The sequence below is a fragment of the Tamandua tetradactyla genome, chromosome 4 (assembly GCF_023851605.1).
Source record: "Tamandua tetradactyla isolate mTamTet1 chromosome 4, mTamTet1.pri, whole genome shotgun sequence".
In the NCBI taxonomy this organism is placed as follows: domain Eukaryota; kingdom Metazoa; phylum Chordata; class Mammalia; order Pilosa; family Myrmecophagidae; genus Tamandua; species Tamandua tetradactyla.
This window is the reverse complement of record NC_135330.1, coordinates 77,928,428-77,954,191: the sequence shown is the minus strand read 5'-3', so window position 1 is coordinate 77,954,191 and position 25,764 is coordinate 77,928,428. Positions and strand designations below refer to the sequence as shown.

General features: G+C 37.3%; 1 pseudogene; it reads right to left on the bottom strand.

Moving 5' to 3' along the window:
* Positions 1 to 612: 612 nt before the first annotated feature.
* Positions 613 to 25,311, bottom strand: LOC143680299 (serine/threonine-protein phosphatase 2A 65 kDa regulatory subunit A beta isoform-like; annotated as a pseudogene).
* Positions 25,312 to 25,764: the final 453 nt, after the last annotated feature.

Here is a 25,764-nt window from a genome sequence, read left to right as displayed (position 1 = left end):
AAAATTGAGCAAATAAAAATGAAGGCAATCAGTACTCTAACCCTGAGCTTCTACCCTTCCATGGGAGACACTGACACAGATCAGGATTACCCAGGAGAATGCGGCTTTCACTACAGTCAAATATCGATATGTCTCCCAAATGGAGACTTTTATAAAATAAGCTATTCCAAATCATGTTTGGAGACACACAGATATATGTAAAAATCAAGACACTCCCTTCACTCCATGTCTGAGTCCAAACCCACGCCAGCTTTGTGCAGAATATTAAGAGACCGAGGCCCAATACACAGTGAAGATTCAGAAGCCCAGAAAGTCTTGGATAAATCATTAGGAGAAAAATCAAGAGATGACTATACCAAATGTCAGGAACTGATCAGAAACAATAAGAGTTAATTAAACAATCACCCCAACAAAGAAGACAGTTTAAAAAAAATCCCATTTTCCATCTATAGAAAGAATCAAGTCCCTGAAAAATGATTTTTTGTAAGTTGTTGCCATGTGCATGAATGAAATCTTTAAGGTTTTCCTTTTTTTTTTCTCCACCCAGTTTAAGAACACATTCGCAAGAAATCTGTGATAAGAATTTAGTAGTCTTTTCCCTCCTGTTCCTCATTATGTCAATGCAAGAACACTTACAGCTTCCTGGGCAAAGCATTTGACATCCATGTCTTCAACCTGGTCTAACTTTTGTAGTACTGGTTTAACTTCCCTCTGTATAGCATCAGTATTTAGAATTGGTCCAGTTTTTTTGGTAATGATTTGGCCACATCGAAATGAACATTTGCTACTTGGTCTCCTGCCATTTGGAATACCGTGGGCAGTGTTTGCTTAGTGGTTGTTTTCTGACTACAGGTTTCAGACAGCGCATCAATGCAGAACAAAGTGGTCATTCTATGCAAGGAGTTAGGCTCATCTATCATTACTAACACGCGGGGAACGATGGTATTTTGTGCTCACTCTGTACCAAACTTCTGAAAAACTAGTTTCATGAGGTCGTTTGTAGCAATTTCTTGAATAGCATATACATGGTCCACAAGCCCAGCCAAACAGAAAGAATTTAGCTTTTCATCAAAGAATCCCATACCCAGCTGGCCTGCCAACAATGGCCAGGTGGACCCTCCACTTGGCATCTTTAACCAGATCCACTATGGCAGGAAAGGAGACTGAGAGAGCTGATGGATTCCAACCAATTCATTTACATAATCCAAATAGGAAATGATATTCAAGCGAACTTCAGGACACTCGTCCTCTAACTGAGCTAAAAACAAAACAAAACAAAACAAAAAAGAGATAGAAGATGTTCAATGGCATTCTCTTTACCCCAAATGGTAGACAATCCCATAATCACAGAAGCTAGAGCCAATTTGACATGTTGGTTGGTATCAGATACTAGTTACTTTCTATAGGGCAGAATTTGACTCATAATTTTAATTTCCTTACTTTCAGTGGGCAAGTTCTCACAAACTCTTTCACCCTGTGGGCAGCAGCTGCTAGGACCTCCACTTAACCGTCTTTAAGAAGGTTCTGAAAGGTGGGGATGAGGTCATTTAGGATGACTTTAGGTCCCACAGCTTTCCGGAGCTCTGAAAATCTGTCAGCTACCATACAGCAAAAACACCAAGATTCATCTTCTGCTCCCTGTTGAAGGCAACATCAAAGCCTCAAGGTCTTCTGGAGACAGTAACTGAGCCAAGTTGAGGCAAGCTTCCACAGCCAGGAGGCACACTGAATCCTGCTCCCCCATGCTAGATTAGCAAACAATGAGACAATTTCTCTTTTCACACTCTCTAATTCCAGAACTTCTGCAAATTCACCCAACAATTTCTCTTTCCACACTCTTCTTATTCTCGAATTTTTGCAAATTCGCCCAACTTGGAAACAATGCAGACCATTGGTGTGTCATCTGAGCTCAGGGAACAGATGTGCTGTCTAATTTCTGCCTTGACAGCATGTGAAGCCCTGGGATAGCAAACACGGAACAAATCATGCAGATATGCTAGAAATGAACTAATCCCCACTTGCTAGGACTTTCACAGAGGTAGGAAACAAGTTTCCAAGGCAACAGATGCATGCTTCTGGGAGATCTGCCTCAGGAATTCCACAGCCTCCTCTCGAACCACAGTCTCTTCCATGGTCACCAGACTTTCCAAAGGAGGCACCAGCCAGGGGGACAATCGGGACCTCCTACAAGGCCAGTGAAATTTCCCAGCTGCTCAGCAAGCGCTAACAGCACCTCATCTTCACCATGCATTGTCTTCTTAGGAGATGGTAGCAGTTCCGTTTGAGTCCTTTCTGCTCCAGGTGCTAGAACAATTGTTGATAACTTCTAACTACTGCTGAGACGGAGCTGCGCGTCCTCGTGGCGTAGCTGGTCGATTACAACCGCTATTAGGTGTAGTGAACTGTGTTAGATTCAGTTGTTAACTTGGCCAGGTGAAGGCACCTAGTTCTGTTGCTGTGGACATGAGCCAATGGTACGTGAACCTCATCTGTTGCCAATTACATCTGCAGTCGGCTAGGAGGCATGTCTGCTGTAATGAGTGACGTTTGACTTAATTGGCTGGTGCTTAAATGAGAGAACGCAATGTAGCACAGCCTAGCAGCTCGGCATTCCTCATCTCAGCACTTGCAGCTCAGCCCAGGCCTTTGGAGATGCAGAAAGAAGTCACCCTGGGGAAAGTTGTTGGAACCCAGGCGCCTGGAAAGAAGACCAGCAGAGACCATCCTGTGCCTTCCACGTAAGAAAGAACCTCAGTGGAAAGTTAGCTGCCTTTCCTCTGAAGAACTAACAAAATAAATCCCCTTTTATTAAAAGCCAATCCATCTCTGGTGTGTTGCATTCCGGCAGCTAGCAAACTAGAACATGAGCTATCTCATTTCCGCCAATGCCCCGGGCCGCGGCTGGGCCCTCCGCATCTGCCCTGGTCTTTTGGGGCAGAATTGACATCTTAACCATATTTTATCGTTTAATCCATGGACATGGAATATTTTTCTCTTTATTTCGGTGCTCTTTGATTTATTTCATCAGAGTTTTGGTAGTTTTCTGCATTTGGTTCATGTACATTTTTTTTTTTTAATATTTCATTTGTTGATACTAGTATAAGTGATATTGTTTTTAAATTTCAAATTCCAGTGGCTAATTCCTAGTACAGACCTTCATTTTTCAATGATGTATTCAGTGGATATAGGATTCTAGATTGAAAGCTTTTCTTTCAGAACATGGCTGCCTAGTTTGAGATAAGAAGTTCACTGCCGTTCTTATTTAGTTCTATGTGTAATGTGTCCTTTGTGTCCTTTTTCTCTGACTGCTTAATATTTTCTTTTTTACCAATTTTTTTTTCAATTTGCTTATGATTTGTCTTGGTATGCCTTCTTTTAATTCATCCTACTTGGGATTTATTGAGCTTCTTGGATTCATCAAATTTGGAAAGTTTTGACCATTTTCCTAACATTTTTTTCTCCTTACATCTTTTCTAGGACTTCAATTACATAAATGTCAATCTATTTTATATTGTCCCATAGGTTACTGAAACTCTGTTCATTATTTTTTCAGTCTTTTTTCCTCTGTACTTCAGTTTGGATAATTTCTATTGCTATATCTACAAATTCACTAGTCTTCTTCTATAAAATCTAATCTACTATTTTCACTTAGTAAATTTTTCATTTAGGGCATTGCTTTTTTCATCTCTAAAAGTTCTGTTTGGGTCATTGATAATATCCCTTATTTCTTTCCTCATTACATCCATGTTTCTCTTTAATCTTTGAACATATTTGCAGTCGTTTTTTAAAGTCTTTGTATGCCTGTTCTCTCATCTCTGTCTTTTCTGGGTCTGTTTCCACTGAGTGATTTTTAAGGCATATATATAACACAGGTCAATATACATTTCCCATGAAGAGCAAGGTACTAAATATCTTGTTTTGCAGCTCACGTATGTCTGCTGTACATTTTTTTCCTTTGTTTTCTCATAAACTGCTATACCTGTAAAAGCCATTCGTAGTTCATAGGACTTACAAAAACAAGCCATCAACTAGATTTGGCCCATACTTTTCTGATCCCCAATCTAGAATATCCTTTATTCTAGTGGCTTAGCATCACTACTAAAGTGTGACCTATTTGGGGTCTTCAGTGAAAGTGTCTCTCAGCCCTTTGTGAGCGCTAGGAATGTTTACTATACAACTCTTCAGCTGCCTTTTTCCTGGCCTCATAAACTTTTTTTTTCCTTTTGCTTCTATAACTTAGACTCAATGGGCTGCTGTGAATCATTCTGAAATTCTTTCTCCACACAGCTGTTTCCTCGCTAGCCACCTCAGGCTTCCTAAATGCTGCTCTGTGTCTCTTCCAATCATCGACATTGCCATGTACCCCGGACCGCAGTCTGGAAAGTGAGTACAAACAGAAAGCTAGGGCTGACATGTGGCACCCTTCATTTATTTCTCTTCTCTAGCAGATGATACTGCTCTGTTGTGCAAAAACCATTGACTCGTGTATTTTTCCCACTTTTTAGTTGTTTTCAGTGGAAGGGTATGATTGTTCCCCATTACTACAAAATGTCCAGAAATGGGGCTTCTCTACAACAGGTGTCTTAGAAAACATCTGTATTTTATTGAAAATTCAGAAATATAAACCATGATTATTACCTTTTAAGCTTCTCCTCAGATTTTTCCTTTTTTCTGCTATCATTTAACAACGGACCTGCACAATCTCATACTTAGATCACTCTAACAGTTAAAGTATGAAACCTTTGAATTAATGATCTTGTATTTGTGATCTTGAGCAGATCCTTACAATCTTCTCTAGGTAAGTCTAGACTTTAAATATATATGTACTTTTTCCATAATATTGAAATTATTTAATGTTCATAAATTGAAATACTAAAGCTCCAAACACCTGAACATTGGTAAAAAGAATAGGTAAGGTACTATAAAAACAATATGTACCATAAAAATGAGACGTAAAATTGGTTGAGCAGAGACTATGCTAAGCACGTTATGTACCTTATCACATTTAATCCTCACCACACTTTTATGGCATAAAATATTTTAATTCTCATTTTATACGTGACAAGATTGTGAAAGTATGCTGTTAATTCTTCCCTAAATACCATGAGCTTGGCAGTTTCCAAATTCACAATTTTGGATTTCTTTAACTAAGGCAGTAGAAGTCCAACACACGTTATCTTTTGTGATTTTGTAGAGGCAAATTCATTTACTGAACTGAAAGAATCAGTTCCATTGACCCAAATGGCAGCTCTGAAAGGATGCAGAATTTTGCAAAAGCTCTTACAAAAGTTTCATGAACGAAAGAAACAATATGGAACTATTAAAACTTACCATCAGGGAATCCCCTCATACTGTGTCAAACTTCAGGGACACCCAAATCAATAAGCCATGAGGCTTACTCTTGTGGAGCTTATGTAGGTAGCGGAGAAGCTTAGACTACATAAAGTCATGCCAAAGAGTTATTCTAGAGGACCTCTGTTGTTGCTCAGATGTGGCCTCAGTCTCTCTAAGCCCAACTCTGCAAGTGAAATCACTGCCCTCCCCTCTACGTGGGACATGACATCCAGGGGTGAAAGTCTCCCTGGCCACATTTGAGATGACTCCCAGGGATGAGTCCAGACCTGGCACTGTGGAATCAACAATTCCATTCTGTCCAAAAGGGGGAAAAGAAATGTAATTAATAAAGTATCAGTGGCAGAGAGAGTTCAAATAGAGTCGAGAGGCTACTCTGGAGGTTGCTGTTATGCAAGCTTCAGGTAGACCTTGCTACCTACCTATCATAACCCACCAACCCCCAACCAGGACCATTCCAGCCAATTCTAAAGAACACCTAGGGCAATATATAAGATTCCACAGGGTTCCAAGCACTAGAGTAACTTTCCAGAAACCTACAACCTCCAGATGGGTCCCCGGTCCAGATAAGCCCTGAAACCTAGCCCAGCCTCTCCAGAACATCAGATAGTTCCATCTCCCTATCCCATATTAGTGACAGACCCTTCCAATATGAAAAATTTAGAATTGCCATAGCCCAAACAGAGGTATGGAAAGATCAAAGGTGATTATAAAGTTATACATAGAAGATAGGTTTTAACAAATGAATATGAATGCTGAATCATTAAACTGATATCTCTTTTAGTCTCCAGTATCTTAGAGCAGCTAGAAGGAAAAACCTAAAATTATGAAATTGTAACCCATGTCAAACTCTGAAATATGTTCTACAACTAATTGTGGTGCTGTGTTTTGAAATTTATAACTTTTTTGTATATGTGTCCTTTTTTTTAACAAAAAAGGAAGGAAAAAAAGTTGATCGTGGTGATAAAAATTAAAGCCCTCTAGCCTCCTACATTCTGGAGCAGCTAAAAGGAAAAATATGAGAGGATTGTATGGTAGCTCCTGTGGGCTCTGCCCTGTAAGTACTTGTTGAAGAATGCTTTGACAACTAAGGGTTTTTTATTTCTTTGCTTTGTAAATAGTTATACAATAAAAAAAGTTTAAAAAAAGTTTCATGAAAACATTTGGAAAACCAGGCTATGAACATATCATGGTGGACATCTGACCTCTTGGTCTCAGTGCCTTTCCGATTGAAAGCAAAACGAATTGAATGAACTTTGCCTACCCCCTGTATTTACGGCAAACAACCTCTCAGTTCAGCCCAGGTGCCGTTCTTGGGGCTTTAGGGAGGGCTCCATGCTGTGAGCTAAGGTGGCTGCATGGAGACTGAGGGCCTGCGCTGTGGACTGAGGAAGGGGACAGCCGTGGGCATGAAGCTTGACTACCCTTCGGCTCACTTAGAGTCGCTGTCCTAAACAGACAGCACTGGGAATATAAAATTCTGCCTACTCTAGCTTTAAAGGTGAATTTTGCAATTTTTGAAAAGGTCCTTAGAATCACATTGCAGAATTAAAGGGTGCATTATAATTATCAATATCAATAGTAATAAAAGTTTATTAAAGGTCATTAAAATGAAAGGGGATGGCTCTAGATCCCATCAATCTGAATTGACTCCCTCCTCTTGTGTTAATTAGAAAACTCAGATAATGGTTCTATGGGGGAGTACAGGGAAAATTTAATTACGGAAGTTTAATGGGCCACTATCTACTTTCTGCCAGATTAAAAACTGATGATTTACACAATTTTAGATTCTACCACAGGATTTTCTAACAAAACATGTTTCAGAGTACTGTAAAGTTTACTGAGAGTACTCTACTCATTTTAAAACAATTCCAGAAAAAACCACACTTGCACACTCCTTTCTGAAAACAGGTTACCAAAGAAGGCATGCATTTTCTTTTTACTAATGCTTATAATTCTAAAATAAGTAGCAATCAGAAAATATAGATTTTCCACAATCTCAGTTAAAAATAAAATTATATCTTTTATCTTCTTGAAATTGTGGAGAGGTATGCATATTTGGGGGAAAGAGAATTATAACCACCCCAGGAAAGGAAATATGTCTTATTGCTTCTCACACAAGTTTTTAAAAATTGACAGTTTTCCTCCTTAATCTTCGATGCCTCTTGTATTTCCATTTACCCAGGACCGCATTTGACCAATAGAAAGTGACAGGCTCTGGGGAAAACATGGTATTTAAAGGTTTTGGATGCAAAGAAAAGAAATGGGTGACACAAAAGAGGAAATGAGGAAATTAAGTTAGAGTTCACTCTCAACTTCCACTTGTTATTTATATGCTATAGGATGGGGTCATTGAGAAATTAGTTTTCAAGGCTGGCTTGGAATATAAAGGATATCCGTAACACATTAAAAAATAGAGATGCTCATGGGTTAAATGGAGAAGCATAAAGAGATTATGTTTGTTAGCAAGCCCTCTAAATGAGTACTGTTCAAACAGTAGCCACTCACCACATGTGACTGTTGAGTGCTTGCAATGTTGCTAGTCCAAACTGAGATTACTGCAATCATAAACTACACAGTAGATTTCTGAAGACCTACTATTAAGAAAAAGAATGTAAAATATCTCAATACTTTTTATGTTGATTGCATGTTTAAATGATTGCTATATTGGATTAGATGAGCTATATTGCTAAAATTAATTTCACTTTTTTCTTTTTCTTTTTTTAATGTGGCTACTAGAAAATTTAAAATGAAATGTACTGCTTGTATAATGTTTCTTTTGGGGAGTGCTAATCTAGATACCAGATAAAGACACTCAGGGGGAAGTGACGGAGTCTAGGATGGGGCTCTAGGTTGGAGGATAACCCTACCTCCAGGAAGTAAGAGTGAAGTCAGCTCCAAGGCAGCAGAAGTGGGCAGAGAAATGTGAAACTATCAAGTGTAGAGGAACTCGGATGGGTTTCTTAGAAGATTACAGTACAATCATATTATACACATCTCTTTCTATGCTAAAGGCAAGACAGAAGCAGAGAAAGACTTAGTCAAGCTTTGCCATGCCTTTGGCAAAGCAGGATAAAGAAGACAACTGGTGTGGGCAAGCCAGGCTGCAATGACTCCATAGGCTGAACCACAACTTAGACTCACCTACAGAAAGTATACAGTGTAAATACAACAGACGATTCTCCACCTGGCTTCCAGAGCCACATTTCTTCAGTTTCAGTTCCCTTGGGCCTCCCATAGCATGAGAATCTCTCATATTGACTTATTCTAGAGCTAAAAGAGCACTAACCTAAGCTCGTTGGTTCGCTTGGTGTAATACTTTTTTTTTCATTTAAACAATTGGTTCAGTGATGGAGAACACAGTAGCTGTGTTGGATTTATAGACAGATTGTATATCTGCATATAATATTTTGAATGCTATCTAAGGTATTTTCAGAGGTAATTTTGACAATGTGTGAGTGTCATCAGATATAAAAGTTTCTCTATATGAAAAAAGAAATCCTCAACATGAACACAAACCTAGGAAATTGGTTACTCGGAAAAAAGTTAACTTATCTTACTTACACCATACGCTAAGACAAGTTTGATATAAATTGAATTCAATGTAAAACATAAAAACATTAAACGAAAAATGGAAGAAAATATAGCTGGATATTTAACTGAACTGGGATTGGAAAGGATTTTTATTTTACATGCATAAAAGCAATGGATAAAATCTCAAAGGAAAGCATGAGTACCTATCCCCAAATAAAAATGTACAACTTATGTATGCCAAATAAAAAATAAAATAAAGGTCAAACAACCCAAATAGGAAAATTATTTGCTATAAATATGACTGAGAAAGGATTAGTGTCTTTGAAATCTAAAGAGCTGTAACAAATCAGTAAGAAAAAATTCAGCCTGAATATGAAAAAGGGGAATAAACTGATAATCCATAGAGGCAAAAGTACACAGGTTTAATAAGCATTTTGAAAATACAACTTTATTTGTAATCAAACAGATGATTAAATAACGATGAAAAACCATTATCTACAATAACAAAAATAATCATAACAATAACAAGGATTAACAAAATGGTAATGTTTAAATAAATTATTATAGAGTCAATTGATAGGAAATTATGTAGCCTTTTAAAACTACATCTCCAATTTTTCTGTAAGATTAGAAAAAATGTCAGTGAAAAGCAAGTCCCTAAAATATATATGTGAACCCATTATGTAAAAAATATGTAAATTCTCACTGGAATAGAATTCATACAATAAAAAGCAAAATATTATTGACGGTAAAATGTTTCAGTTGTACAATTGCAAATTTAAAATGTACAAATAAAAACATAGTGGGTTTATACTACTTTCATCATACAAAAATTGTTTAAGAAAAATTACAAAAAAATGCTCACTCTTTGATTAAGAAATAAAAATTATGGCAGCATGGTGTTACCATTTTTGTTGTATCAGCAGTGAATTAGGGTTAACTATTTGTGGGGCTGTGGTCAGATAGACCTCCTGAGGAAAATATGTACGACAGCATTTTAACAGTATCCATGGATATGATGATACTACTTTCAGGAATTTATCTTAAGGAATCAACAAGAAATTTGAGCAAAATGTTCATTGCAATTAGCATACAACATTGAAAGCAACTCAAACATTCAACAGTGGTGGGATGCTTAATGAGATTCAAGCATACTATGATCTATTAAATAGTCATCTAAAGGTATTTTGGAAATGTTAATGATACGGAAAATATCCATGGCGTTTAACTGAAGTTAAAAGTTAGGTTGCAAAGCTGTATATGCTTTATTGTCCCACTATGCAAAATAGAGAAAAAAGACGGGGAGGAATCATGGGGAAAGGTTAATAGCAATTATCTCTGAATTTAATGGTATGATTAATTATAAATTTTTCATTATGGTTAGTTTTAATTTTTTCTTTATCATTTTCTGTGTTTCCCAAGTTTTAAAAATCAGGGGAAAAACTACTTAAAAATAGCTGGGACAAGAGAGAGCTGCTTTTAGTGGGAATTTTTTTTTTTCCTCTGCAATATTCCTCCGATGTGTTGAGTCCAGGAGTCCAGTTGCTGAGGAATCCATGCGCTGTTCAAAGAGCGGAAAGACGAGGTGCTGGCGGGAGCTATGGCTGGGGGCTGATGCCAGGAAGGAAAGCGATCGCTGCTGGGGAAGACTCCATTTAATTCATGTCAGAGAGATGCCAGGGAAGCAAACCTGGAGTTTTTATGTAGGGAGGTCACCATGCCTGTCCAGCTCCCTGTGAGTGGTGCCATTCCAATGAAGAAGGTAGCCTTCATTTTCTGCTGTACTTTTGTCATCTTAGAGAAGAGTGAGAACTGTAGACTTGGCATTATAATCCTTCCCAAGGAGAGGACAATATTTTTCTTCTGGAAATCTAGTGATATTTGAGGTGTTTTCTAGGTGGAACTGTACAGATTTAGAAGGAATAACCTGGTCCTCAGATCCTCTGTCAGAAGTGTGTTGCCTGGGGAAAGAATTAGACAGGAGAAAAAATTACATAGTAAAATGCCAGTTTGTTTTTTAATTTCCTTTTTTTTTTTTTTTTTTCGCATGGGCAGGCACCGGGAATTGAACACGTGTCTCCAGCATGGCAGGAGAAAACTCTGCCACTGAGCCACCATGACCCACCCCAAATTTACTTTATTTTATAAGCACTAGGTATTTTAGATTATATAGCTTTGTAGTCTTCAAAATGTTTTGGTCCGAAAAAATACAAAAATAAATAAACAAATAATATAAAAATAAAAACAAAATGTTTTGATCTCAAATCCCATTAACCAAAAAAAAAAAAAAAAGAGCAATCTATATACATATATATACTTATACATTATATCATGCTCTACAATACTGTGTCAAGTCATAGTTTTCCAGTACTGCTATGACAATTGCCACACAATGGATTGGTTTAAAGGACAGTCATTTATGGTCTGGTGGTTTTGAAGGCTAAAAGTCCAAAATCAAGATGTTGGCAAGGCTTTGTTTTTGGGGAGGTCTGCAGCATTCTGTGAAGTCAGTTGCTCAACGCATGGCAATCTCTCCTCTCTGGTTGCTTCTGGCTTCTGGCTTCTACTTGTGGCATTCTCTGACTGCAGCTGAATTTCCTCTATAAGACTTCAAGTCATGCAGATTAAAACCCACCCTGACTCAATTTGGCTACTCCCTTAACTAATAGTAACATCTTCAAAAGGCCCTATTTAAAAATTGGTTCACACTCACAGGCTTAAGACTTGAGCATGTCATTTGTGGGGTACGTGATTCAATCCCCAGAAGTATGTTTATTACAAAATATAAATACTATGTGGATGCATACCTATTTAAAATAGAAATTTTAAAAGGTTAAAATAAAGAGAAACAATATTTTAAAAGATTTTGTTTTTATTCATTTATGGCATAAAAATAACAATATATTATGAACTGCGGTTGAATATGTTTCATTATTTTTTAAATATTGGTTAATTCACTGTAATATAGTGATTTGATGGTCTGGTTTTAAGGTTTTTAGCACAGGGTTTTAAGGGACGTAGTTGGAAAAGAGGTACTTAAAAAGATAGATAGATCCAAATGGAAGAAGTTACTTCTTGGCTCATCTTACTAAATCATGATAATCATTTTTCAATCTCGGGCTTAAATTATGCAGAGGTATTTATTGTTGGCAAGACTGTGGGGAACAGATACTCTCATACATTGCTGGTGGGAGAATAAATCAGTAACATTTATGAAGATAATTTGGCAATACCTTTTAAGATTGTAAATAGGCACCATTTTTTTTGTTGTTGTTTATGCACAGTTTTTGACCCATATATTCAACCTTTAGAAGATTTATTCAATAGCCACACTAATATGTTGCAAAATGAAACAGAAAAGGTTCTCCAGTGCAGCATTATTTACAATAGCAAAAGATTGGAAACATAAATTTCACTAGGGTGCTGGTAAGTCAACCATGATGTATCTATCGAAAGGAATAGAGTGCAACTATGAAAAGAGAAAGTGGCATACCAAGTGAAAAGAAGATGGTGCAAAATAATGTGTATAGGATTCCACTATTTGTGTTATAAGTAAAAGAAAGGAATTGGAAAGGGGAATATGAAGTAAGCCAGCTTGTTGTATGTGCATAGTAACGTTTCTCTGGAAGCGTCCAGACACAGGAGTGGAAGGGAGAATTTTCATACTTTATCTTAAGTGTTTTGGATTTCGTGCTGTCTGAAGGTATTATCTTTTTAGAAACTGAAATAATTAAAAAGACTTATTTTTATAATCTTAACCACCTTAATGACTTCTTACAGCATGTAAACTGCAATATATTGCAGGTGGCAAAACAAAGCCTGAGAGAGATGCTGTCAACCCTTCCATTTTACGAATCTTTCACGTTTCAGAATCCACTGGGTTCTATATGGGAGTTGAGGATGGGCGGAATCAATCCCTAGACTAAAAATATGTTATGCTTAATTTAGTTTTTGTGATTTATGCATAAAATAAGTATAAATTGATTTTGTAATATTTTCTTGCTATAATTAAAGCACCCTGCTTTGGAGGCTGCTGGCTATTTATCTTTGAAAAATCATGATATTATAGATAAAACAGCCAATCATTAGCATCTACGAAGATAAAAATTTATAAATGTGTCGTACATATCAACAATAGGCTGATACAAATGGGCCAAGACACAAATGCCATACAGCAGAAGCTATATACCAAGTCAGTGGGGAGGTGTAACAGATACCTGAGAGGTCATTGCGCCATCCTATTTCTGCAGCACATGCATTAAGTATGGGCTACATTCAGGTCACTCTGGGTATTAAAATGGAATAACTACTTTTGACTAATCATTTTAACATCAGAAATATTTTCCTTCAAAATGAAAGAGGCATGTATGCAAAGGACAACAAAGGTGATGCCCCAAAGCAAAGCAAACACACCAGAAAATTCAGTTTGTGCTATATCTTTTACTAGCTAAATTCTGACATTCCACATGGAAGAACTTAGCATTATAAATGTAAGGCTGGTTGTCAGTTCTAATTTAAGTAGATGTAGACATTTTTCAACAGCAGTTCTTTGGCCTGAAGCTGTCTATCTGACTCCTAGACATGTGTCAACAGCATGCCCTTGAACTTATCAGGTGCAAGACGGAGTTGGTGGTTCCTACCAGACAAGACACCAGATTACCAAGACCCCAGGTAAATACAGCCATGGGATGGCAGGAGATATTAGAGCATCTTAATACTCTTAATTCACAATAATTTTAATAAGTCTATGGAACCAAGAAAAATAGTTATACAAAGAATATTTAGTGGGGACATTGCAAAGAGCTTTTTTGAAAGAACTTTAACATTTTCTAGGAAGAAGAAGAGATAACACAAATTCCCTAGGTGCTGTGCCGAACACCATTGAGATCGTTCGTGAAAGTTGGTTTTAGATTGTATAGCAATAATTTGATTTAATTATGTAAGCATAGAACTTTTTCTGAAAAATGTTTAACATTACTTTGACTTCAGTAGTTACCTTCTTAACAACATTTTCATGTTGTCTGTGAATTACTATAATTTTTGTAGCTATAGGCTCACCTTCATACATCCATAAAGCTGTGAGTATATCCTGCAGCTATACTTCAGTTAAGAAAATGCCTAGCACATAATAATCAATGACAATAAAACTCTGATTGCAGTACCACTTTCTCTACACTGAATAATTTTTGTCAAGATAATTTCCCTCTACTGCAAGGGTCTACAGTAAACAAGTTACAGTAACCAATAACCAAGGACAAAAGTTTAGGTGTGGAAGATTGTTTTCCTCATAATTTTCCAATTCCACTTTCCCTGCTTCTCACCACCCATCCCGAGATTCTATATTCCTCCCAAATCCTTTTTTTTCCCCCAAGTGCCTACCTTGTGTCCCATATCCTCAGTCTTTCTTTTGGTTGAAAATCATTTGATAAATAAATAAATTTCTATATATGACTTCATCAGGATTGATAGATTATAAGGTATTTTCATTTGAATAGGAAACCCTCAAAGGCCAAATTGCCTATAAATTTTAAAAGAGTGACTTTTGAAAGATACCTTGGTTCAAGAAGTCCGACGATGTTCAACGTTTCTCTTTCAGTTGGAAGGGCACATGGCTGACGCAGCGTCATCTGCTAGCTTCCTCTCCTGGCTTCTGGTTTCATGAAGCTCCCCAGGAGGTGTTTTCCTTCTTCATCTCTAAAGGTCGCTGCCAGTGGACTCTCTGCTTTGTGGTGCTGCAGCATTTTCTGCGCTCTCCAAATCTCTCTCTTTCTCTAAAATGTTTCCTCTTGTACAGGACTTCAGAAACTAATCAAGGCCCATCCAAATGGGTGGAGACATGTCGTCACCTAATCCAGTTTAACAACCACTCTGGATTAAATCACATCTCCAGGGAAATGATCTGATTACAGTTTCAAGCATACAGTATTGAATAGGGATTATTCTGCCTTTATGAAATGGGACTTAGATTAAAACATGACTTTTCTAGGGGACATACATCCTTTCAGACCAGCACAACCATTATCGCTATTTTTTCAGATTGAAGCTCTGAGATGTGATGTAAATTTACTCAACTTCATACAGGCAGCAAATTTCAGAGCTACAATTTCACCCGAGGTCTTTATCACTCAAAAATCCATTTACTTAGACCCAATTCACTTTAGCAAGTGTCTGGTTGAGTCCTTTCGGGGGTTGATGCTCAACGTGATATAAAATATCTTTTCAGGTCATTTTAATAATATCATGAGACTTGGTCTAGGCTTCAGCATATGATATATGAAATTGAAAAATATTTTATAGTGTTTCACAATTTTACTATTTAAAATAAAACTTGAAAGAACTATAAAAGTCCCATGTTCATATATTCCTATAATGGTAAAGAAGCTTGTGTCAGACTAATGCACTCACTGATAACAATGGTGAATTCTAGTATATATATGTCTTTCTATGTATATATGCTATGTATATGCTATCTGAAGGCATGGAGAGTGATCAAAAGCAGGCAGAAACTGGTGGGAATTTGATCCTTGATAAAAGGAACCATAGTGAATGACTTCCACCTTTGGGCAGAATTCGGAGCTGCCGAAGTATATAGCAATTAAGGAAAGAAACCCCAAAATGTCTAGAATCATGGAGGGAGAAGCCTCAAAACCAGTTTATGAATTCCCTCTAATTCTTGGTTGACCTCTGCACTGTGCACGCATAGAGCAAGACCCCAAGTAAACACTGGTGACTGTAATAGCTACAAATGTGGGAGAAATGAGCGGAGATTTTGCTTGCTGCCCTGTGGAATGGAGATAGAGTTTGGGGTTTGAGTCTGGAATTAAAGGGACTTGTAAACACCCTGGTCTTTCCACTAAAATCTCCATGAGGCTATGCCACAGGAGAAATGACACACTTCCTGGAAGAATGGGTTCACCCAAGGATTAAGTGTAGTGCTTAAATAGACTTATTTGGACAAAACCTAAAACCAAGCACCCAAAAATCAAGGTAATCATTAGTCGTTTTATTTGTCTGCTGGAACACAGCTCAATATAGAATGATAACAAGAATCCAGAGTCTATCTGATATATTATTCAATGTCCACTATACAATAAATATTTGCTAGACATGTAAAGAAACCAGAAAATACAAACATAACTGAAAGAAGAATTAGTCAGTAGAAGCACACACATAGATGCCCCAGATGTTGGAATGAGCAGATGAGACTTGAAAAATATCAATGGTAAACATATTAAAAAATCTACTGAGAAAGATGGATCTAATGGGGAAATAGATGGGGGATTTCAAATAAGGTATGAAAATGGTAAATAAGAATAAACTTGAAATCCTGACTAAAAAAATATAATATTTGAAAGAAAAGTTGTTTAAATGAGATTAGCAACAAATTGGTACAACAGAAGAAAATCATCCAGACTGAACTAAATAAAGGAAAAAAAAAATTGAAAGAAATGAACAGAACCTGGAGACCTAAAAGAGAATACCAAGATGATCTAAAATATGCATTTTAGAAATGGAGTCTCAGAAATGGAGGAGAGACAGAATAGGACATAAAAACATTTAAAGAAATACTGGCTGAAAATTTCCAATTTTTTTAAAATAAAGAAACAGCGTCCCACAGATCCAGGAAACTGAGCCAATCTCAAGCAAGGTAAATACAAAAAGTATCACATAAAGATGCAACATAGTCAATTAATGAAAACCAAGAATTTAAAAAATTCCTAAAAACAGCCAGAACAATAAGCATGCATTACCAGTGGTGTGCTGGAGTTGGCTTCTACTTACTCATGAGAACTGATTGTATATAACTTTCCCTAACTCTGTGTTTAGTAATGTGATGTAGGCAACTCAAAATTGGCCATGGTTGGGTTATTTATATCATGGAAATTGTTAAACACTGCATATCACTGCTGGTTTTCCCTCCAGAGAGCCAGTTGTTAAACATTTACCAGCTCACTGCTGCACATTACATGCAGGAAAACAACAATAAAAATTATGGATGGTTTATGATCAGAAACTGTAGAGACCAGGGGAAAATATAATTCATCTTCAAAATGCTAAAAAAGCTGTCAATCAAAAATTTTATACTCAATGATAACTATAACTTTAAAAAATGAGGCAGTGTACAGACATTTTCAGATATGAAAGGTGAGAGACTTTGTCATTGGCTGAACTGTACTACAATACATACAATTGGGAGTTCATTAGATTGAAGGGAAATTTGGATTTGGGAAGGAAAGAAGTGCCCTGAAAAAAGTAAATATGTGAGTAAATATAAAATATCCTTATTTCTTTATCTTAAATTCTTTAAAAGTAAGTAGATTGTTTAAAGCACAATAAATCAGTTGATTTATTTATTTACAGAACTAAAGGGCCAACATGTCATTTATCAGTCCAGGATTGTGCTTAAGTGTCCCCTTAACCCGTTAATTTTTCACCCTTTACCATTAGATGTGTATCTTTTAGAATGCTTTCACAGTGCAGGGAATTCATGATGGTGCCATACATTCAAACAGGAACTAGTAGCTCAGAGGTGCTCTCTTTTGTCACTCCTGAGAGGGTACAGCCTTGGACATGATACAGATAAGAGTCTAAATGGAAATATAGTGTTATAATCTTAAATTATATGAAGTGGCTAATATTAATTCAAGGTGGACTATGATTAGTTAGAGGTGCAAATTATATTTCCTTTAGAGAAATCACTAAAATATATAAAAATATATAAAGAACTATAAAAAAACTCCAAACAAAAGTTGATATAATAGACTACTAAAATAATATCTGACTTTGTTAAAAGATCTCAAAAGGAGGAAGCAAAGGAAAAAAGAACAGAATGCATGTGTAAAACACAGATAGAAAAATGGTAAATGTAACAAAATAACATCAATGGTACACTAAATATAAATGTAGTAAACACTCCAATTGAAAGACAGTGATTATCAGACTGAATAAAAGCAAAACCCAACTATATATTACTTACAAGAGATGCATTTCAAGTATAATGGTATAAGAAGATTGAAAACAAAAGGGTAGAAAGAGATATGCTATTAAAAAATAAACAAAAATTTGGGTAATTATATTCATTTCAGACAAAAAAGATTTCAAGTAAAAGTGTACTGACAGGGAAAGAGAGTAATTTCATAATGATAAAAAGTCAACTCACAAAAAAGACATAACAATTCTAAATGTTTATGAACCTAATTACACAGATTCAAAGTGCTTGAAGCAAAACTTACAGAACTAAAGGGCCAACATGTCATTTATCAGTCCAGGATTGTGCTTAAGTCCCCTTAACCTGTTAATTTTCCACCCTTTACCATTAGATGTGTGTCTTTTAGAATGCTTTCACAGCGCAGGGAATTCATGATGGTGCCATGCATTCAAACAGGAACTAGTAGCTCAGAGGTGCTTTCTTTTGTCACTCCTGAGAGGGTGCAGCCTTGGACATGATACAGTCTTTTAGACTTCCAGAGATGAGAGCAATTTTGTTTTTCAAGCCTGGATTCCTAGGAACTATTATTCAGCCAGTATTTGGTCAAAGGTTGCACGTAAGCCCCTTGATCTAGCAATGACTTTTGCTAATGACCTGGATGTGACTTGGGGAATACTTTCGAGTTGGTCCATGCCCTGTTTGATTGTTCCTGTGTGGGTACAACCTCGTATTTATACATAGTCTTTTTTTTTTTTTTCCATACATAGCCTTTTTGATCCCCAAAGTTAACTGTGATCCTAGGAGAATTCTTGTCTGTTACCTTTCCTTGTTTTCTCTTCTACATTTCTGTTTTGCTTGTTTTGTGGAACTAGCATCCTTCTCTTAACTGCTTTCCACCATGACATCCACTATTTTCCGCAGTGTCCTTAGTCGTGAAGTTCTCTACATTCTGTTCCAAACAAAGTCAGACCCCTCAGGATGAGCTCTGGAGGTTGCACTCTTGATGGCCTATCTCCCCCCTTTAGGTAGAACTTCAGTTCCACTGTACTATTGCAGTGCATGGGACAGTGAACCACTTCCCCTGGAGTGACACTTCTGCAGACATTGGAGAGGGGAAGGGTAGGTAGGTCCTGCTATAGTAGGCTTTCCCCTCCGAACATGGAATTTCTGGCCTACAAGCAAGCTGGGGAGGGGAGAGGAGGGGAGCATCAAGCCCCAGTAACTAATTGGCCTCCTGAATTGGTATAGAGCTTCTGCCCTAGGGGTAGAGGCTGGGTGAAGGATTGGAGCCCCTGTTCTCTTGGCCATCCTACCCAGAATAGAACTTTTGCAACACAGAGTTGGGATACAGTTGAGAAGTATTTGTAGCTTGCTCCTGTCAGGGTGGAATTAAAGCCTTTGAGAGCAAAAAGGGAGAAGGAGCCCTATTTCCTTGTCTGCATCAGCCCAGAGTATAGCTTCCCTCACATTGAGTTGGGAAAGAGGGTATGGGAGCAGCCCATGGCTCAAATACATTAGACTCATTGTTCTTACTGAGATAGAGCTGATTTTCTTAAATAAATGTTCCTCCATGTGCTGGATGCCCTTAGGTCAATTTAATTTTTAAAAAAACATTTTTCACCAGTTAAATGGTTGTTTCACTGGAAGGATGGCCTGCCAGACTCTCCACAGAGGCATTGCAGAACCCGTTCAGATGTGAAATTTCTATGTGAAAAAATTATGAATAACTTTATACCAATCATTTCATCAACTTAGTGAAATGATACATTCCTTGAAAAGCACAACTTGCCAAACCAAACACAAGAAGAAAAATAATTGTATCTTTTTCCATCAGCTATTATAATTGATATGAGATGCTACAGCTTACAGCATACATTAGAATGCCTGTTAATAAACATTAAGGGGAAGGTAGGTGGAATGGAGGCAGTATTTTGCATTTAGTTGGATGGTTTATTTAGTTGTCAGTGGAACAATTTAGTCATAGGTAAATTGGAAAGATTAAGTTGGAAAGATTTGGAAAATACAGAGTATAATTTCTAAAATCACCAAAATACTTAGTCACTCTTTTTGTTTGGCAGTATATATATAAAAATCTGTTAAAAAGGAATCATAGACATATTTCACAAATGCTAAATCATTTGAAAACCAAAGCTACAACTTGTCATTTTGTTATCATACTTCTTAAAATGCATTAGAGAAGTGGTTCTAGGAGATCCGCTTTCTGTTTTTGCTGTGTCACCACTGCCCTTGAAATCACCACTTTCAGAAATTTCTGATTTGTAAAATTAGTTGTGGAGTATAAGTTTACTTGGTTCTTTGTTGTAACAAGGTTTCTGGAGGCCTCTACTCTGGAGAGTAGAGGGTATAGGTGAAAAGGGTCATGTTCTAAAAAGGGCTGATAATACATACACAATTTATGATAAATTGCTTGCTTTTTTAAAGACAATTTCTACTGATGAAAAATGTAGATAATTGCTATCATTTTCCATTTAGGTATGCCTAAAAGTTCCAAATATTCCTACAATTAGGTAGGGAACTGAAGCAATTTTACAAATACCCAAGCATTTGGAAATCCATACCACACTTTGGGTGAGGAGACACCACCAGAGAGGAATTAGCTGAGGAGAGTATCCTGTAGGTACCTAACAGCTGCTCTTTCTAAGACTAGCAAACTGCATCATTAAGGATGATAGATGACAACTTTGAAGGACGCGAGGTGAATTTGGCAGGTTATCTTGGAATATGGTAATGGAATGTTGTAATAGCACTTGGATTGGCTTCAGTAACTCCTTGTGCAGACATTTCTGATGTACATAAATTTGATAGTGTCAAATTATTGAGTTCTATCTCCAAGAAAGAGTGATATTGAAAATCTTCTTGGCTTTTATTGGCAGTAATGGGGACTTGAGAAGGGTCAGTAAATAAACTTATCAAAAATTTCCCTAAGGAACACCACTAATATTTGGGATTGTTTGTAAGCCTCTCCTTTGTAAGCTTTTAATAAAAACTCCTTTTACAACCTTTTTTTTTTTACAAGCAAACTTCTGAAAAGGCCACAGTAACTGACATTTTTATTTATTAATCCAGTCTACTGAGCTCTGTTGAATCTGCTTCTGATACTGTAGATAACTCTTTGTTTCAGCTTTATGTCATCACAGTATATGATCGATGTGTCATCAAATACACACTCTGCCCTAGTTTCCTTATCTATAAAATGGGGCTGATAATAATACCTAATCCAAAGGGATCTTGCAAGTATCAAAGAAGTTTAAGGGACGATAAATATATAACAAGCTTTCAATATTTTAGATGTTATTATTGCCCTGTAAGTTGATTTAAAAGTCAAGCCCAAACTCCAGATTCCACTTTGTATGACACTATAAACTTCTTTTTCAGCAAACAATGGCTGATAATCAAAACCGTTTGAGTTCATTTGTTTGCTAGTGACAAATCCATTTAGCCATGCAATACTCGGCCCCTGTTTTTCCTTCTTCCTGCAGAATAAAATGCAAGTTCTTGTCCCAGATATTACTCAAATTTAGGGTTTACCATGTATTCTCCTGGTATAGAGTTCCCTAATTCAAATATGAAACACATTTTCATTACATAGGATTTTTTCCCTCTGCAATGTCTGGCATTCTAAATAGCATCACTATCTTTCATAGATGTTTTCAGATCCTTCACACATTCATTCTTTCTTTCATCAAATAAACATTTGACGAGTACTTCTTATGTGCTACTTAATGTCCTACACTTTAAAATAAGGAAACAGATGTAGACTGTTTGGGGTTGCTTGAGGACTGTGGAAATACAGGCAATCAATACAATTTTATGGGGAAATTTTCACAGCAGGTGATGAAGACCCAGAGTAGGGGTTCAAGTGAGAATTTCTGAAGGATGTTGTACTTGAGCTAAGTCAAGTGGCTAAGACAAGTGGCTGTTAGTGAAGGGAAGGAGAAGGACAGTCTAAGAAGAGATAAGGTTGCTTCTGAAGGTCTGGAAGTACGTGAGAGGGGCAAATGTTGAGACAAGGAAATGGTAGCCTGGCTTGTAAGGTTGGAGGGAAATAGTAAGAAATGATGATGGGAAAAAGTGGGCAAGATCGATTTATACAAATTAATTCGAGAACATTATCACATGGTACATGATTTAGTGCTCAACTGCTGGCAAAAGAGGGTGATGTTCAAGGAGTTGAGGGTACGGGGTGGTTCAGGGATGGGAAGGTTTCTAAGAGTCTATGGACAAGTGAAGGATGCCTGGGTTATATGCCAAGACCTGGGAGTCTGGACGCTCAAAATGGGTCTCCTCTCTGGGAGGAGGATCATAGGAGGTCACCATCTCCCAACATCAATGCGGGCCATGTGGCAGCCCCAGGAACTGGGGTGCCTCTCACCCAGCACCCTGGAGCTGCACCCCTTGCTGTCCCTCCTCATTGCCCTTAGTGAAGGCAGCTTACAGTGATCATACTTTACTCCTTTCCATGCAAGGGAAAAACTAGATAGATACAGGTGCCATGTTTAACTGGTGCCTTTTTTTTTTTTTTTTGTATGTGAGAGTTCTTTTGTCCCTTATACAATGAGAAAGGAAAAACTTGAGGGAAAAATAACTGTAAATAGAATTAGTGTCAATTCAACCATTCTCAGTTCAGGCCTTACTTCTGCATCTTACACAATTTTATTTGAAGCTCATAGTAGTTTTTCTTTTAATCTACCAGAATAACAAAAATAAGATTCCGATACTGTACACAGAAATTTTAATTCAATAAATTTCCTAGAGCTAGCCATTATGGGATAAGAAATTTTCTTTGATATTTAAGACTTCAATGAGTGATAAATGTATTTAGGGTCAAATAGAGTGTCACCAACCACTCTGACCAATCCTTGCTCACTTAATCCCAAATGATTAAAGAACCCAGGAAGTGTCTTACCTCTTAAGTTGTTGTCACAAAACCTTAATGTTCCTTTCAAATGAAAACAAACCTTACAGGTCTGGTAACTGACCTATTTGATTCCAACATAGATCATAGTAATTTGACGGTGTCACATATTTTAGAGTCTGATTGCCTTCTTTGCCTCCGGGTGCAAGAGAAAAAGAAATTTGTGATGGAAAGGGTTAAGTGGATTTTATTATAATGGGCTTCTATTTCATTTCCCTCCCTTCAGCTCCTTCACAAAATGTTAATCTAATTGTGATACTATCACTTTGATGACAATATGACAAGACAGACAAATTTGATTTTATTCTCCACAGAGCAAAGCATATGCTGGTTGGGAGGCTTTGACAGAGAGAAGGACATAAAACAAATGGAGTTCATGAATATACAATTTTTATTGTACACAGTAGTGACATCCAAACTTCAGAGAATAGGTGGGTGAGACTGAGGCTTTACTATTGAGATTAATGGGTACGTAAAAAGGTGCCAACAGAGAGTACTACAGTTTATGTTAAAAACGTCGATGTGGATAAGAATAATTTTCTTCTCAAGATGAATGATACGTTTAATGGTTGTGAGACATTTGTGCCCAGTAGCAGTTCCTCAAAAGTAATTTTTTGTTGTTATTGTAAATTGTATAATCTTAACTGCAATTACGGTCCCGCTTAGGTAAAGGTCAAGCTAGCACAGTGAATGGTAATAAAGCAAAAAGGAAATTGGGATACGGATTCCCATGCTGATACCTTATAAATGATTTCAAGCAAGATGATTTTTTGGTAACTCTATTTCTCGTTTAATATAATATAGCAAGTAAAGACAGCACACATTAACAGAACACAAATTAGATTTCTCCAAGTAAACATGCATCTTCTAAAGGAGTGGGGCTGTTGGAGAAAGGACAGTTTGAAGGTGAAGGACCCGACACGAACAGGGGAGGCTCATTTTTAAGAAAATCAGAATGAGGAATACTCAGTCATTGTTTTCGCTGAGGTTAAGTGGCTATTTTTTAATTTGGCTCACCGAAATACAAATACCTATGTGATTCCTAGTCTTTGCTTTTAAAAGCTTACCCTGGCATTAAATGAGATTCAACCCGCCTTGTTTTAAGCTGGGATGAAAATGATTGTCTGGATATCCTGGCTGCTAAACCATAGAGTTAATGATCTTCATATCATAATAAGTTAAAACAATTCAAGCTGGGTCCAATTTGAATCTCCGAGTTTATTCTTTAGTTTATGAAGTAGAGTAAATGTCAAGATCATAATACAAAATGCAAAGGCAGTTTGTCAAACATTAACGATTTTCAAAGAGAATATATTTCCTAAAATTAAGGACCTGTGGAAAAAATGCTTAGAATTAATCAAAGTAGCATATCTCAAGATGTAGAAAACCTTATGATCCCATTATATAATTCCCTTCTACTCAAGCTTCTATATGCTTCTAGTCAACAGGAAAACTTTCAAAGAGATGCTAAAGGGAAAGGGTTAGATAGATTAACTGTGATATTTGAGGTCTTTTAAGATCATGGCATATAACCATTGAGCATCTCCCCTCTAGTAGACATATTCTTTTGGCCCAGCATCTTTTTTTTTTTAATTGTACAATATAACATACATACAGAGCAAAGAAAGAAAAAAGCAATAGTTTTGAAAGCACCCTTCAACAAGTAGTTACAGGACAGATCCCAGAGTTTGTCATGGGCTACCATGCGATCCTCTCATATTTTTCGTAGGAGGCTAGAGGGCTTAAATACTTTTTATCATCACAATTGACTTTTTTCCTTCTTTTTTGATGAAAAATAACATATATACAAAAAAGCTATAAATTTCAAAGCACAGCACCACAGTTAGTTGTAGAACATATTTCAGACTTTGACATGGGTTACAATTCCACAATTTTAGCTTTTTACTTCTAACTGCTCTAAAATGCTGGAGACTAAAGGAGATATCGATTTAATGATTCAGCATTCATATTCATTTGTTAAATCCTAACCTCTCTGTATAACTCCACCATCACCTTTGATCTTCTAGCCCTCTCTTTGGGGGTGTTTGGGCGATGGCCATTCTAACTTTTTCATGTTGGAAGGGTCTGTCACTCACATGGGACAGGGAGATGGAACTATCTCACGTTCTGGAGAGGCGGCCCAGCATCTCTTTGAGAGAATGCCCCTCCTTGAATGAGGAGGGACTGGACTTCACTCCCACATCCTGAGAGTGGATGTAGAACCCCGCCTGCCCTACCTGTGCTGTCCCTGAATCACTCACAGGAGTGCTCAGGACAGAAGTGCTGGCATTTGGTCTGATCGTGGCAGGAGACGCTGGCACCACAGTGGAAAGCTTGCCTGAGCGTAATCTCGACACCGGAGGCAGAAGACCTGAGAGGAGGGAAGAGCAAACGTGAGCGCTTATGCCCAGGGTCTGGAAGTGCCTACACGACCCCGAGCATCCCGAGCATCCCGGGGACACGGGCGCTCACATTTCTCTCTCGGTTCAGCAAGATTGAGCTCCGTCTCCCGCCCCTTGTCAATGAAAGGACCCTGACTAAGAAATTCTTTAAAGCCCATTTCCTCGAATACCCCTGATGTCTGCAAGGGAAACTAAACAATGAAGCTGAAAATGAGAAGAGCAGTGCAAGCCCTGCCTTTGTAACCGATTTGCTCTTTCTTTGATAAAAAATTCACCTATCAGGCAGACCACAGTGACTCAGAGGCAGAGTTCTCGCCCCCCACGCGGGAGACCTGGGTTCGGTTCCCGGTGCTGCCCCTGCGGGGAAAGAAAGAAAATTCACTTATCATTGTTATCCAGTTCTTTTCACAAAAGAACCACTGGTGCCCCATGTTGTACAAGATGTTGTCTATTGAACCAGCCAATAATAACTATGCCATTTTCCTATATCTGAATCATTTAATACAGTTACATTTAGTAATCATAGTCTTGTATTAATTGAGAGAACTGTTTTATTATTCTAAGTCGATATAATTCCAGCCATGAGCAAAGTTGATGTTTTAGTTGACCTG